The following is a 13042-nucleotide window of genomic DNA, read 5'->3' as shown; positions in this document are numbered from 1 at the left end:
ACGATAGTTTAAAGCCCTGGTGTGTGGTCCATGGACAGCAGAAATTTCTCCTAGGAAAATATCTCCAACAGTCCTCTCAGAGAGGACCTTCGTTCCTTCCTTCCTGCCTTCCTGCCTTCCTGCCTCCCTGCCTCCCTGCCTTCCTGCCTTGATATAGAGCAGCTCACCATTCCTTGTGGGAACCTCCACTGCTTTCCAGCAGCCTCCTGGGCTGTATGTGCTTCTCTGTGTTGCTTTTCCAACAGATGTCAGGGTAGTTAAGGTTCCCCACAAGAACCATTTCCTGTGACTTTGAGGCTCTTTCAAGGTGCCTGCAAAAGGCTTCACCCAGTTCCTCCTCCTGATCAGCTGTAGCAAACACCTTTAGTTATTACACAATTGCACCTTATTACACAATGTCACCCTTACAGATCTGCCCTTTTATTCTAACCCATAAACTCTCAGTTTGCTCATCATCAACCCCAGGACAGAGCTCAAAATCCCATCGTTACAGGTGTGATTTCCCTGGGGACAGGGTGTACTGCCACCAGGTTTTGTAAAGCCATCGCCACTTTCAGTGTTAAGAACTGCAGCAGGTGACAGCCTCATCTCATCCACTGGGGTTTTTGGGAAGGGGGATATGATCCTCAATCCTGCATGCACAAATCTATTAGTGAACACTGGCAGGCAGAAATGTGGAGCCATGGATCATCCTGACCATCTCCACATGACCTCTGAGGAGGGTCATGAAACCACCTGACCACCAAAAGAAGTTTGGATGGCCTCCAGTGAGTGAGGAGGATGAACCCTACAGCTCCCTGAACTCTGAAAGGGAAACCAGATTTCAGCACGATGACAATTCATATCCCCTTAGAGATCTGAGCTATAGTGTTTTTATCTGTGTTAAACTGCCAAATAACCTCTCAGAATACTGACTGGGGAGTACAGACCCACCTGCTGAGATGGGTAAGTGCTGTAGAAATTGAATAATTTAAATCCCTCTTTGCCAGAGTGAAGCAAACCAACAAAAAGCCCATTCATCTCTTTAATAAAACCTTTTCTACATTTTTGTAATCAATATGGCTCAGATCTTTTTTCTGTAGCACAAGCCTCTAATTCAGCTGAGTAAAAAGTGTAATGTAATTTTGAGAATCTATAAAAGCTTTAAATGTGATGCATTTAAAAACATCTATTTGACTAAGTAGGAAGCAGAAAAATTACTTATATGACCATTAGGGATGGAGTTTACTATTTCAGTAATTATATCTCTGGCAAATTCAGTGACTTCCAACAGTGTGGACACACTTAAACTTTTCCTTAAACCTTACTATGTTGAAATACCCATTTAAATAGAACTTTTGAGTCAAGGCATGATCTGATTTTTTCCATTCTTCTTCAAATGCATTCGCACCCAGCACTGCTCAGTAAGAGAACTTGATCTGGAACAAAAACTACACAGATTTTGGTAGTTATGAAAAGCTCCGTTTCAAGGCTGGAGAGCATTTCACTCCTAAAGCATAGCAAATCAATCAGGAGAAAATGGAAGTGTCTCTGGGCAATCTTCCTTCCTCAGGGTAAGTTAAAATAAGTTTAAAATAAAGTTTAAAATAAGGAGAGAGAGGTGTTTATGGACTCCCTGCCATCACCACTGGCACCATGACAGGCTCTTGGTCCTCTGAAACCCCGGCCAACAATTCAGTCTCTTTCCAAGGACTCTTCAGAAAGGTTGGAGGGCAGGGAATACTGCAGCTGTGGGCAACCCTCCAGAGCTGGCTGTGGCTGGATCTGCTTCTCCTGCCCATTTCTTTCCACATGCTGCATGCAAGACATCAGCAGCACCCTGTGAATCTGCAAATCCTGGAGAAAACCAACCCAACTTAGTGTATTTCCAGGCATTGCTACAACCATTGGTTTTGCAAACAAAAAGAGATTCAATTCCCCAGCTGAATCCAAGCTGCAGTTTGTCTTGTCTTTCTTGGGCTCCACCATGGCTACAGAAATGGGGACAAACTGCAGAGCTGCTCTCAGGACAGGTGATGCCACCACAAGTACTGCAGAGATGGGCACAGAAGAGGCTGGAGTGTTTCCCTACTCACCTTAGAGCAGACTTCATAATTTAATTCTCATTCCTTTATAGTTATTCACACATCCAAGGAGGTCTGCTGACACAGACAGGGCTGCCAAGCAGCTGCTGTGTCACTAAACAGCTGCTCAGTGCTGGGGGCTGTACCTGCCTGCAGCTCCTGGCCATTGGACACAGCATCCCAACCAGAGGGTGAGTGACACCTCATTGTACAGCTCATTGTGAGAGCTTTGCTAAGTGGATATAATTAATGGCTGGAGAATGACATTTAAACATGTGTTTGATACTTTCTCCTAGAATTAGGACAGAATTACACTACTTTGCATTCTGATTAATTCTTTTAGCCTGCAACTGACTTCAGATTTGCATAAGCAGTGTAGTTCATGTTTTCTGCCACCAAAACCCTAAAAGCAGGATGTTATTTTGCTTTCAGTATTTCACATTTAATTTCCATGGTGCATTTGTCATCGTTCAAGAAAACACAAGAACAGTGCCAGCTGTATCATTAATGCCAGCTCAATAGAATAGTGTCAGGACAATGATGACATCTTGCTTGCATGAATTTCAGCTTTTCTGATAAAACTAAAAAATTCTGAGCCTTATGGGTAATTCTTTCTGACCCTGCATGGTGCTCTCTGCCCTACAGACCATTTTGTTTAGCCTGTGAAATTCTATGTATGGATTCCCCCATCATGAGGATGCTCGGCCCCAAGCCTGCTGCTGGCACATTTGATGCTCAGTTTTAAGACTGTTTATGCAAAACAGAAGCTTGCAGCAACCATAATAAAAGCATCACAACACTACAGTGAAAGGACTCCGAGATGGAGCTCATGCTCTCTGCAGCCTCCCATGATATGCTCTGAAGTACCTGCACCTGGCAGTCACACCCTGTCAGCTCAGCAGGGTAGAGACAAAAGCACAGGCAAATTAACAAGGGAAAATGAAGACACGCTTTCTGCCCACTGACTCGAGGTGCTTGTCTAGAAAGGGCCTCTTTCACTTGTCCCAACTCCTGGTTCATGAAATGCTTCTCCTTTCTGCCCCATGACATACACACTATTTTCATTATGTTACTCACCAATAAATCCCCCAAAGAGGAAATATTTTCTTCATTTGGGAAGTGCAATTAAATGGCCTCGATGTAAAACAATGTTTCCATGTGAATCTTTTTGTGCTTTTATCCCGGCATGCCACTAAGCCTTTACCTGCCAAGGAGGAATGAAGGAAGCATTCTGTATTTTTCTGCTGGAGGACAGATGCTTCCCAGTAAACAGAATGGGCACTCAGGTGTGGAACTCTGCCTGTTCAGACTGTTATTTGTGAATATAGAGGATGACCTTGTTTTGGGATGTCTTAGTTGGTATTTCAGTTCCAGTTTAAATTCCACTGCTCTGCCAGTCCCTCTGCCTCTCTGTGCTGGCTGTCAGGGTCACCTTGTCAACATGGGACTCAAAAGGGAGATGAGACATCTCCTGCTTTTCCCATATGTCACAAACAGAGACAGATGCTCCAACTGTAGGCTCCCATGACTGGTGAGAGTACAAACCTCCCTGTATGCCCAGACAGGTACATCAAAAGTAGAATCATAGAGTGGTTTGGGTTGAAAGGGACCATCTAGTTCAACCCCCTTCCATGGGCAGGAACATCTTCCACTCCATCCAAAAGAGCTTTGAATACTTTCAAGAATGGGGTATCCACAGCTTCTCTGGGCAATCTGTTCCAGTGCCTCAGCACTCTCACAGTGAAGAATTTCTTGCTAATATCTCATCTAAACCTACCCTTTTTCAGGTTAAACCCATTAGCCCTATGGAATTACTCACAATGAAGGAAGTCTTAGCAATAATTTCCTTGTTTAGAAGGAGAGGCAGTAAGGTCATCAGTAAAACAAAGCTTCCTTGCTGTAGCACTTGCCCTAGAGATCAGCAATACAGGGTTGCAAGGCATCAATATACAAATTGGTTCCCACACTCCATTCCCCAGTGCCAAGCTTGGAAGAGCCCTGGACAACCCAGAAAATCTTTGGCTTTGGAGAAAAACTTGCAAACAACAAGGAAGGGACCTAGCTGTTCTGTAGACCAAACCCTGTAATCTGAAAATAAGTGAGACAATGTGGCTAGCAGCAGTCTCAGAGCAGGAAACCAAGGAGCTGGAGAACAGAGGCACATGTTATCCTGCAGGTCCAATGTGGGCTGTGGGAGAGGCAGAGAGGATGAACATGACAAAAAGCTGAGGTGTCTGGGGATGATGAATCAGTAAAAAAAGGGCTGCTTTCGGGCATTGAACAGAAATGGAAAAGTGAAGAACAATGTCAAAACAGGAGCCATGTGAGATTGTCTCCTCAAAAAGTGCTCTGAACATAATGCATGCCCTGACTAAACAGAGTGGATCTCTTCTGCTTTGGAAGTGTCAGCAGATTTCCTGTGGCACTGCAGTTTTGCTGGTTATATGTTCAGTGTGGATACTCAAGTTCACACCATTGCTGCCATAGTGTTAAAAGTCAAACACCTCTTGTTGGGTTGCAAATCACTGGCAGAGCCAAACCCCAAACTGTCCCTACTGCCCCTGCAGATGTTTGGATGTAGTGAATAAGAAAGAAGCTGAAGCAGTTTTATCCAGAAGCTGACACTGACATTTTTATCCCATTACAGTCACACACACACTCAAAGAGTCCAAACACATCAGGCCAAAGGGCACTACAAGAATTCAAACAGTTTCAGTCTCTTCTGCAACTGCTCGATCTTGTTATATCTCAGTGTTATTCCTCACTGAGTTTTCAAGCCATAAATTCAGACACAAAAGTTGTTTCTTCCTTCTCCTCCCTTGATTAAGCTGCGTGGCTAGATTAAGCCTGTATGAATGTTGTAATTTCCATGGGTGAATATCAACCTTTCCTGAAGAGCAATGGAAAGCTGCTAGGCTTTGTTCAGCCTATTTACTGAGCTCTGAATTTACAGTATTGTTTATCAAATTTCTCAATATTTACACTCAGTTCCCATCTCAGTAAACAGATGACATCTTATATGATACTACTCCTCAAAAATCCCAAGGAAATAAAGAGCAGAAACTTTTTGCTGCAGAAACCCACAAGTGCAAAAGATGTTGAAATTAGCTTCCTTCCAATGCCTTTTTCTTTGTCCATAATTTATAGATAATGTGCAGTTCATATGTATGTAGAGCATGAGCACTGTTAATAGATAGGCATTGCTTGATGCGTTCAGAGTCTTAGTATTTTTAACTCATGCAGTGACAATTTCCAGATGCTTCAGGAGAAAGCTTTATGTAAGGAATTATGGTAGGAAGGCCAGCCCATAAATCAAATTCTTCTTTACTGAAAAACTTGGTATGTGACAGAGGGTGAGGAAAATCTCTGCATCTTTTGAAGCTCAGTTGAGTGGATAATGAGAAAATGTCCCTGTTTATATATCAGTGCCTGGCCCTATCTGTGTGGTTCTGGGACACTCCATGATCCCTGGGCATTGAGTAGCCCAGGTGAGTGTCTTTTGATGAATGTGTTTGAGATTTTTCTTCTTTTACTAGAGTATGGTACTGGCCATACCTTTCACTTTGCTTCCTATCTTTTTTGCGATATTTCTGTTTATCTCTGTTGGCAGACAGTGACCTAGAGCACTTGGTGATGCCACTGCACATGGGCTGTCCATTGGCCTGTCCACCTTCTTCATAGGAAAATCTTTTGGTAGCAGCCCCAGCCAGATCTCTCCCTTAAGGGTATTTAATCTGTGTTCTAAAAGCAAGGAGGACAGCTCATGAAATAAGGGAGTATTTCGAAATCTGTGCTGCATCCTGGTTTTACCTGCAGTCCCTGCAATGCTGTTGAGTCTGAGTGGCAGCCCAAGCCTTGCCCCAGGATGAAAAGGCTGCCAGTGCCCCAGGAAGGTCTGAACCACACAGGATAATGTAGGTGAGCACAACTTCAAGAGAGCCAGGCACTGAGAAAGCAAATGAGTCCCTTCCTGGGATAGGACCATGGCTTTTGCCTCAAAAGGAGAAAATCCCTGTTACTTTATTGAAGGAAAGTTGTTGTTACTTCAGTATTGCACTTTTCTGTTTTAAATGAAATGGAATAATTTTACATAATAAATCAAGGGGTGCACCTGCAGTAAGCAATGTAGATTGGGCAAAATGTTGATTTTAATTATGCTAAGTTTATTCAACCGTGTTAATGCCAATAACTCCATCTGGCTGGAGCAACAAGCATGGCTTAGCATTTATTTCCAGGTATACAAAGCTTTAGTTCGTGGAGACTGAAAAGAGATGAGTCATTGAAGGGAATTTGATTGCAATGTTTTATTTAGCAAATTAATCTTAAGCTTCAAGAACATAATAATAGCAAATAACATTATATGAACTTCATCTACATCAGAGTTGTAGGGGGGCATTCCCTGCATATAAATTGCTTTAATATGGCACCTGTTTTGACAATGGTTTTAATTCAGTAATCTATACCTCAAAGAGTTAAACAAATGAGGTGATTTTAAAGATAATGTTTTATTGAATAATAATGTGATACTTTGTTATAATACAGATTAGCTGCTAAGGTGTGACAATTATCTTTTGTGTTTCCTGGTTCATATTAATTCCATTTTTATTAAGAACAGAAGTTTTCTTCTCTTCTAGTGCACAGAGGAAGGAGAACCACCCAAAGACAAGCACATTTTCAGAGGTTGCAAAGCTGTCAGTACAAACTCATTCATTCTGCATTTGGACTTTGAAGAATGTGCACAGTGATGAGGGCCCTATCTGAGAGAGCTGTGTGCTACTTTTTAAGGGAAAAAGCCAATGTACAATCTCATTAACATGAGTTACTGTTGTTAAATAGCCAGGAGATATGGAAAGAAGCAGCAAGTTGGCAGGCCCTTGTGGTTCATGTGCCAAATGAGTATGGAATTGAAGAGGCTGCCATGAAAAGGTAACTTCTTGCATAGTGAGTTACAGTGCAAGTGCTTAAGCATAAACAAGAAATATTTTAGGGGTTAGGAAATACTGAGATTTAATATGGGGGGTTTTTTATGATTAAATAAGTTCTTCCTTTTTAATAGCATCTTCTGTAAAGCTGCTTTTTAAAGAAGTCAGCACACTAGATACACAGCAGATATGGGATATGAAGAGCTTGGCTTCCTAAAAGCTACTGCAGTTGTAGTCCCTAGTCCTGATGTCTGTGGCTAATCTTACAAGTATTTGCACAGACCATGTCTGAGATGTAAGATTTACAATATAAACCATAATAGAAAACAGTCTCTTTTTCAGCCTGAAGTTTGCCCAAAAAATATGAATAGTTACAGTGCTTCATTCTCAGCTGATTTTGTTGGAAACAGAAAACGCAGACACCCCTGGGCTTCAGGTTCAGCTGATTTCACCACAAAGTTTCTACTCATTCTTTAGAGAGCCCTAAAGCAAGAGCTGAATTGCTTATCATATTAGGGACATAGCTGCAAGCAAACAAATCCCCTCTGGTGACCAGGCTCTCTCTCCTGTGTAAGGCATTATTCAGATGTGTGCAGGACGGGTCTGCTTTGTTCCAAAGAACTCAGAGACCTGGGAAATGTAAAATACAAGGTGATTATTAAGAAATGGTAAACACAGGGATGTGTACATTGTGTTGCCAGTGCTGGGCTGGGTTCAGCTTCACTGCTGAAATTATATCCCTAACAGATGTCACTATGGAGGGAAATGGTGGAAAAATAATTAGTGCTAATGGCAGCTCAGTAAATTAAACTTGCAGACTCAATTACTTGGTACTCCCATCTTTGTAGGTGCTGTGAGGATCCCTAGGATGGCAGATAAATGGGTATGGATCATACAATCACCAGCTGATATTTGAGTTGAAATGCAAAAATGAAGACACAAGTCCCACCATAGCAGCAAATAAGGCATCCTTTAGGCACGATTTTGGATGCTATCTTGTAGATTAGTGCAGTCAATTGACCCTGTCAGGACCAGGTGTCAACCAAAGCTACACAGTTAATCCCTTCCTTAACTGGACAAGGGAGAGAAAATATAACAAAAGGTTCATGGGCTGAGATAAGGACAGGGAGATATCACTCAGCAATTATTGTCATAGGCAAAACAAAATCTATTTGGGAAAATTAATTTACTAATTTTATATTAATCAAAATCAGCTTAGGGTAATGATGAAATGAAAAGCCCTAAATTTTAAAACACCTCCCCCTCACTCCTCCTTTCTTCCCAGGTTCAACTCACTTTTGAATTCTCTGCCTTCTCCCTCCCAGCAGCACAGGCGTACATGGGATGGAGTCTGTGGTCAGTTCATCAGAGGTTGTCTCTGTCATTCCTTCCCTTGCTCCAGTGTAGGGTCCCTCTCATGGGAGACAGCTCCCAGTTCTCCAGTGTGAGTCCTTCCCACAGCTCACCACAAACTGCTCCAGTGTGGGTCCCTTCCATGGGGTGCATCCTCCAGGCACAGACTGGTCCAGTGTGGGTGTCCCATGGGTCCACAAGTCCTGCCAACAAACCTGCTTCAGTGTGGGCTCCAGTCTCCGTGGGTCCACAGGTCTCTACAGAAGCCTGCTCCAGCATGGGGTCACAACCTCCTTCAAGCATCCACCTGCTCCAGCATGGGGACCTCCACGGGCTGCAGGGGCACAGCTGCCTCACCACGGGCTGCACCAAGGGCAGCAGGGGAATCTCAGCTCCAGTGCCTGGAGCACCCCCCGTCCCTCCTTCTCCACTGACCTTGGTGCCTGCAGAGTGTTTTTGCTCACATATTCTCACTCCTTTCTTCTGGCTGCTTGCACCACCATTTTCCCCCTTCTTAGATATATTATCCCAAAGGCACTGCCACTGTCACTGATGGGCTCAGCCTTGGGCAATGGTGGGTTCATCGTGGAGCCATCTGGCACTGGCTCTGTCAGACACAGGCAAAGTTTCTAGCAGCTTCTCACAGAAACCACCCCCATAGCACCTTGTCTTAGTTTGAAAGACAGGTGTTTGCTAAGGAAGGCAGGAGCCTTTCTTGACATGGAAAATGTCAACCTCCCCTCCCTCTAAATTATTATAAATTTGAAATTAAGGAGCTTTTAGGTAAAGATGGGAATAGGAAAAACAGTTCTTTACAAGGAAAATTAAAATAAAAATATAGTCATACAAAAAACCAAAATACTGACAGAGTCTGAATACAACCTGACACCCCGTCAGTCAGTCAGGGTGTTGGTAGCAGTCCCATTAAATGGTGGCTGCATCCTCCTGAAGTGACAGATATGGTTTTGCTGAAGCAGAGCTCCTGTAGAGGGATGCAGTTTTCCTTCAAGGGTCCAGTGATGATGTAGAAGGGTTTGGTTTTTTTCTGGAATTTAGTGGAAAATCTAAATCTAAGATTTTATTTAGGTAGGAAATGCTTGGCTCCTCCCCCTGAGTGGAGCATCTCACAATGGGATGATGTAATTTTATCAGTCATGCAGTGGGACTCAATGGCCTATTAATAGAAGATACCTCTGTGGGGGAAGGATGGGTCGTGGAAAAGATAAAGAACACTGCCCCACCTGGTTTTTAAGAGATGGAGATAGGATACATACTTCTGGTTACATCCTGCTTGGCAACTCAAGACACACCTCCACTACCAAAGCATTGCCATGCAAACGCAATATATTCAGGGGCCAGGGAGGCAGCTTCTCATCCATGATGTAGCTCTGAAGCAGCAGAGAGGGATGGAGGATGAGGGACGGAGGACAATTCAGAGGCTGAACTACATCTCTCAATTAGGACTGGAATACAGTGCCATAAGAGGCAAGGGAGAAGGCTGCACATCAGTGTGTCTCTCATTGCAGGGGCCAGAGTGTCCATCTCCAGTGCAGCATGAAGTACATGCTGGAAAAAATTTTGAGAGGAAGGAAGGGGTCTGGTTTGGATCATTGCTGTGACACAGCCTACAGAAAAGGACTGACATTGTGCTGGAGGACAAAAAATAATAAACCCCTGTTTGTCTGTCTCTGCAGAGCATGGAGAGGGAGTGGGAGCTGGGCTGCTGCCCAGGCCCAGCATGCCCCTGCATAGCCTTTATTCAGATCCAGATCATCCTGGAGAGGACAAGAACTTTCCCACCCTCTCGGGGTAGTGGCCATGCCAATATGCCCCAAAGAACACGGTAACCCTGGTGGGGCAATCAGGACAGTGGGGCAGACATCCAGGGAAGAGAGCTTCTGGTTTTCTTAATTTTTGTGCCACGTCTATGCAACCAGTCCTTTCCACTGTGACACCTCTGTTCCCTGCTGGAGTGAGCATTCCTGCCCGTGCCCTGCTGCTGGCTGTGTGGTGCACACCAGGCACTGCAGCTTTGCCTGCCTGACCCCAGCAGCAGCTGCACTCCCTGGCCAGGGTCCCCTCCTTCTGGGGTTGGTGCCCACGGAGCTGTGCAGGGACCTTGTGCCCCTTCACTCAGAATGTGTTTTCCAGAACAGCTTTATTTATAGGAGGAGATGCAGAAAGGGAGAAGATTAGCATTTCTGGTGGCATTGGGCTGGTAGTTGACTGCTGAGACATTCTCCAATACTTTGGTGCTCATTTTTGTTTAATATATTGCCCTTCTGTGTTTATTTTACAGGTGTTTATTTTGGAAAGGGCTTTGTTTACACTTCTGTTTTTACATGGAGTGCACACATGTTGATGTTTGCTTTGCCAGGACTTGGCATTCCTCCTCCTCCCTTCCCCTCAGCCCTCACTTTGGACAAGCCACCGTTCATGGCCAGCAGGCTAAATGCTCCTTTTGCTTTCAGCCCACTTTCCACTCACCAGTCCTTGGGCTCCTCACTGAGTCAGCTTTGACAAAGCACCTTCACACTTCAAAATCCTTCATGGATTCATTCAGAGCATGGCTGGTCTCAGCACTCCCATCTCCTCCACCTCTCAATGCACCAGAGGACAGATGTGACATTCTTCACATGTAAAGCATCTGAAATTATGCCATTGCAGAAGGCCTTTCTGCCTCTTCTCTCCTCGCAGTGACCTGGGCTCAGCAGGAGCTTTACATCCCCTGGGCCATGTCTGTACAAACCCAGCTGCACTTTTTCCATTGATTTGTGCTGAGGTGCTGGAAAAGCTGGCAAATCAGATCTTTCCTGTCCAGCCCGTGAGGTTAGGGAGGTGGAGCTTAATTATTTCTTCAGAGGGAAGGAAGCCACTGAATACCTTGTACATGAGGCTTCCCCCTCTGTGCCAGCTAAAAAGGCAGGGTGAAGATGTGCTACACACTATGTGAGCTCTCACTTACACTGTCTCTCTTACCAAAAACCACAGCTGAAGTTTCTGGGAAACAGGGAATAACATTCACTCAGCCTTCACTTGTGGATGAGCTCACTCCTTTTCTCCAATTTCTTTTTGCAGCAAGCTCCTGTCACTGTTTTGCTGGCAGTTGCTTTGCAACTCTTTTGTTAGAAGTTTTGGATTCTCAGCCTCTTGCCCGAAGTGTGGGCTTTGCTCTGTGGTCCCCCTCTGGTACCATGCCATCATTCCTGCTGTTTTACAGCAGCCCTTACCAGGTTCACTAGAGCTCCAATGATGGGAAATCCAGCCTGGTCACTTGAGGGCATTGCAGACTTCTCCAGAACAAACCCTTGAAGTGATGCTGAGGAAGGGCTTCGTGAAGTTTGCAGCACAACAGATGGATACACTGTGACTCCTCTGGAAGAAAATCCATGACATTTTTATGGCTCTTACAGGTGGATGCTGAGATGTGACAATTAAAAACTTATGACTTGCCTATTTTTGTGTTTTTATATAATTCACAGGCAAGAGCTGTGTACATGCATTATATGCACTCAAAAAGTGATTCAACTGAATGTGCATCTGTCCTACAAATAGCGTGCACGTGCATTTAATACCACTTGAGCTAGCAAAGTATTAATCTCATTTGAGTCTTTTTCCTCTGTAACACAGCTGATTAACAAAAAAATGAAAATCTGATAAGAGAACTATCTTCTGATGGTCAGACAGGACAGTGTCACAGACCTCAGATCTGTACTGAGCCCACAGCTTCTCACACTGATGGTGGCAGATGACATCACTTACCTCCTACAAGGTAACTCCTCAGGTGCCACAAGAACAGCTCTGGTCAGGAAAATTGTGTTTGCAAGCAGAGTAAGACTGAGGAACAAATACAGACACTCTGGTCTGTCCTTGAGAATGACAGCATTGCTCTAGCTACTCCAGAGACAACTTTCCCCAGTTCTTTTCACATCTGGATGAATGCCTGTTGGATGCCTGCAGCCAGGACATTCATGGGAAGGCAAGAGCTGAGGAGCCATTGTGGAGTTCTTGCAAGAGACAAGGATGAATGTGGGTGAAGGAAGAAGAATGACTTTCCAGATATGGAAGTACCTATAGCAGGAGGCCAAGGTTTGGGTTTGTGTGCTTTAGGGACATGCAGGAAGGACAAACTGAGGACTGGTGGATTCTCCCTGGGGACAGGGAGAGCCTTGGAGCATAGAGCAGGCAGCCTCAGTCCCTGCCTCACTAACATTATCTTCCTTACCCTCTCTTTGAAAACCAAGGTTCAAACCTATGAAAATAATTTGACTTTTGAAGTAGTTCCTAGCTGGGAAGTGAGCACCTGAATCCACAGTTTAGGTTCTCCAGACTACTCTTGGGCTGCCCCAGTCTGGAAGCTGCTGGAGGTACACCAGGATCTGAGTTTTTGCATTTGCACTGTGAATTGTGCCAGATGAACATTCATTGCCAGAGGCCCCACAGACCCCTGTGAGCCCCACTGAGATCTGGTGCTCAGAGAACATGGGCTCATCTCCATGAAAGGCTTCAGTCTTGTTCTTATCCTGACAGCCACTCCATCAAGGTGGGCAGAGTGACTGCAGAAAAGTGGAGGTCCTGGAACTTCTTCTGTCTGCCCAATTTGGTCCATCTTTATCTGAGAGCACACAGGTACTGAGACCTCCTGGCTCAGGAGCTGTCACACAAACTCCTATTCTGTCCTGCTCCATTTTGCCTGGCTCTCAG

Source organism: Sturnus vulgaris, chromosome 1 (assembly GCF_052056855.1).
Source record: "Sturnus vulgaris isolate bStuVul1 chromosome 1, bStuVul1.hap1, whole genome shotgun sequence".
In the NCBI taxonomy this organism is placed as follows: domain Eukaryota; kingdom Metazoa; phylum Chordata; class Aves; order Passeriformes; family Sturnidae; genus Sturnus; species Sturnus vulgaris.
The sequence above is the reverse complement of the archived record's forward strand: the minus strand, read 5'-3'. Positions refer to the sequence as shown.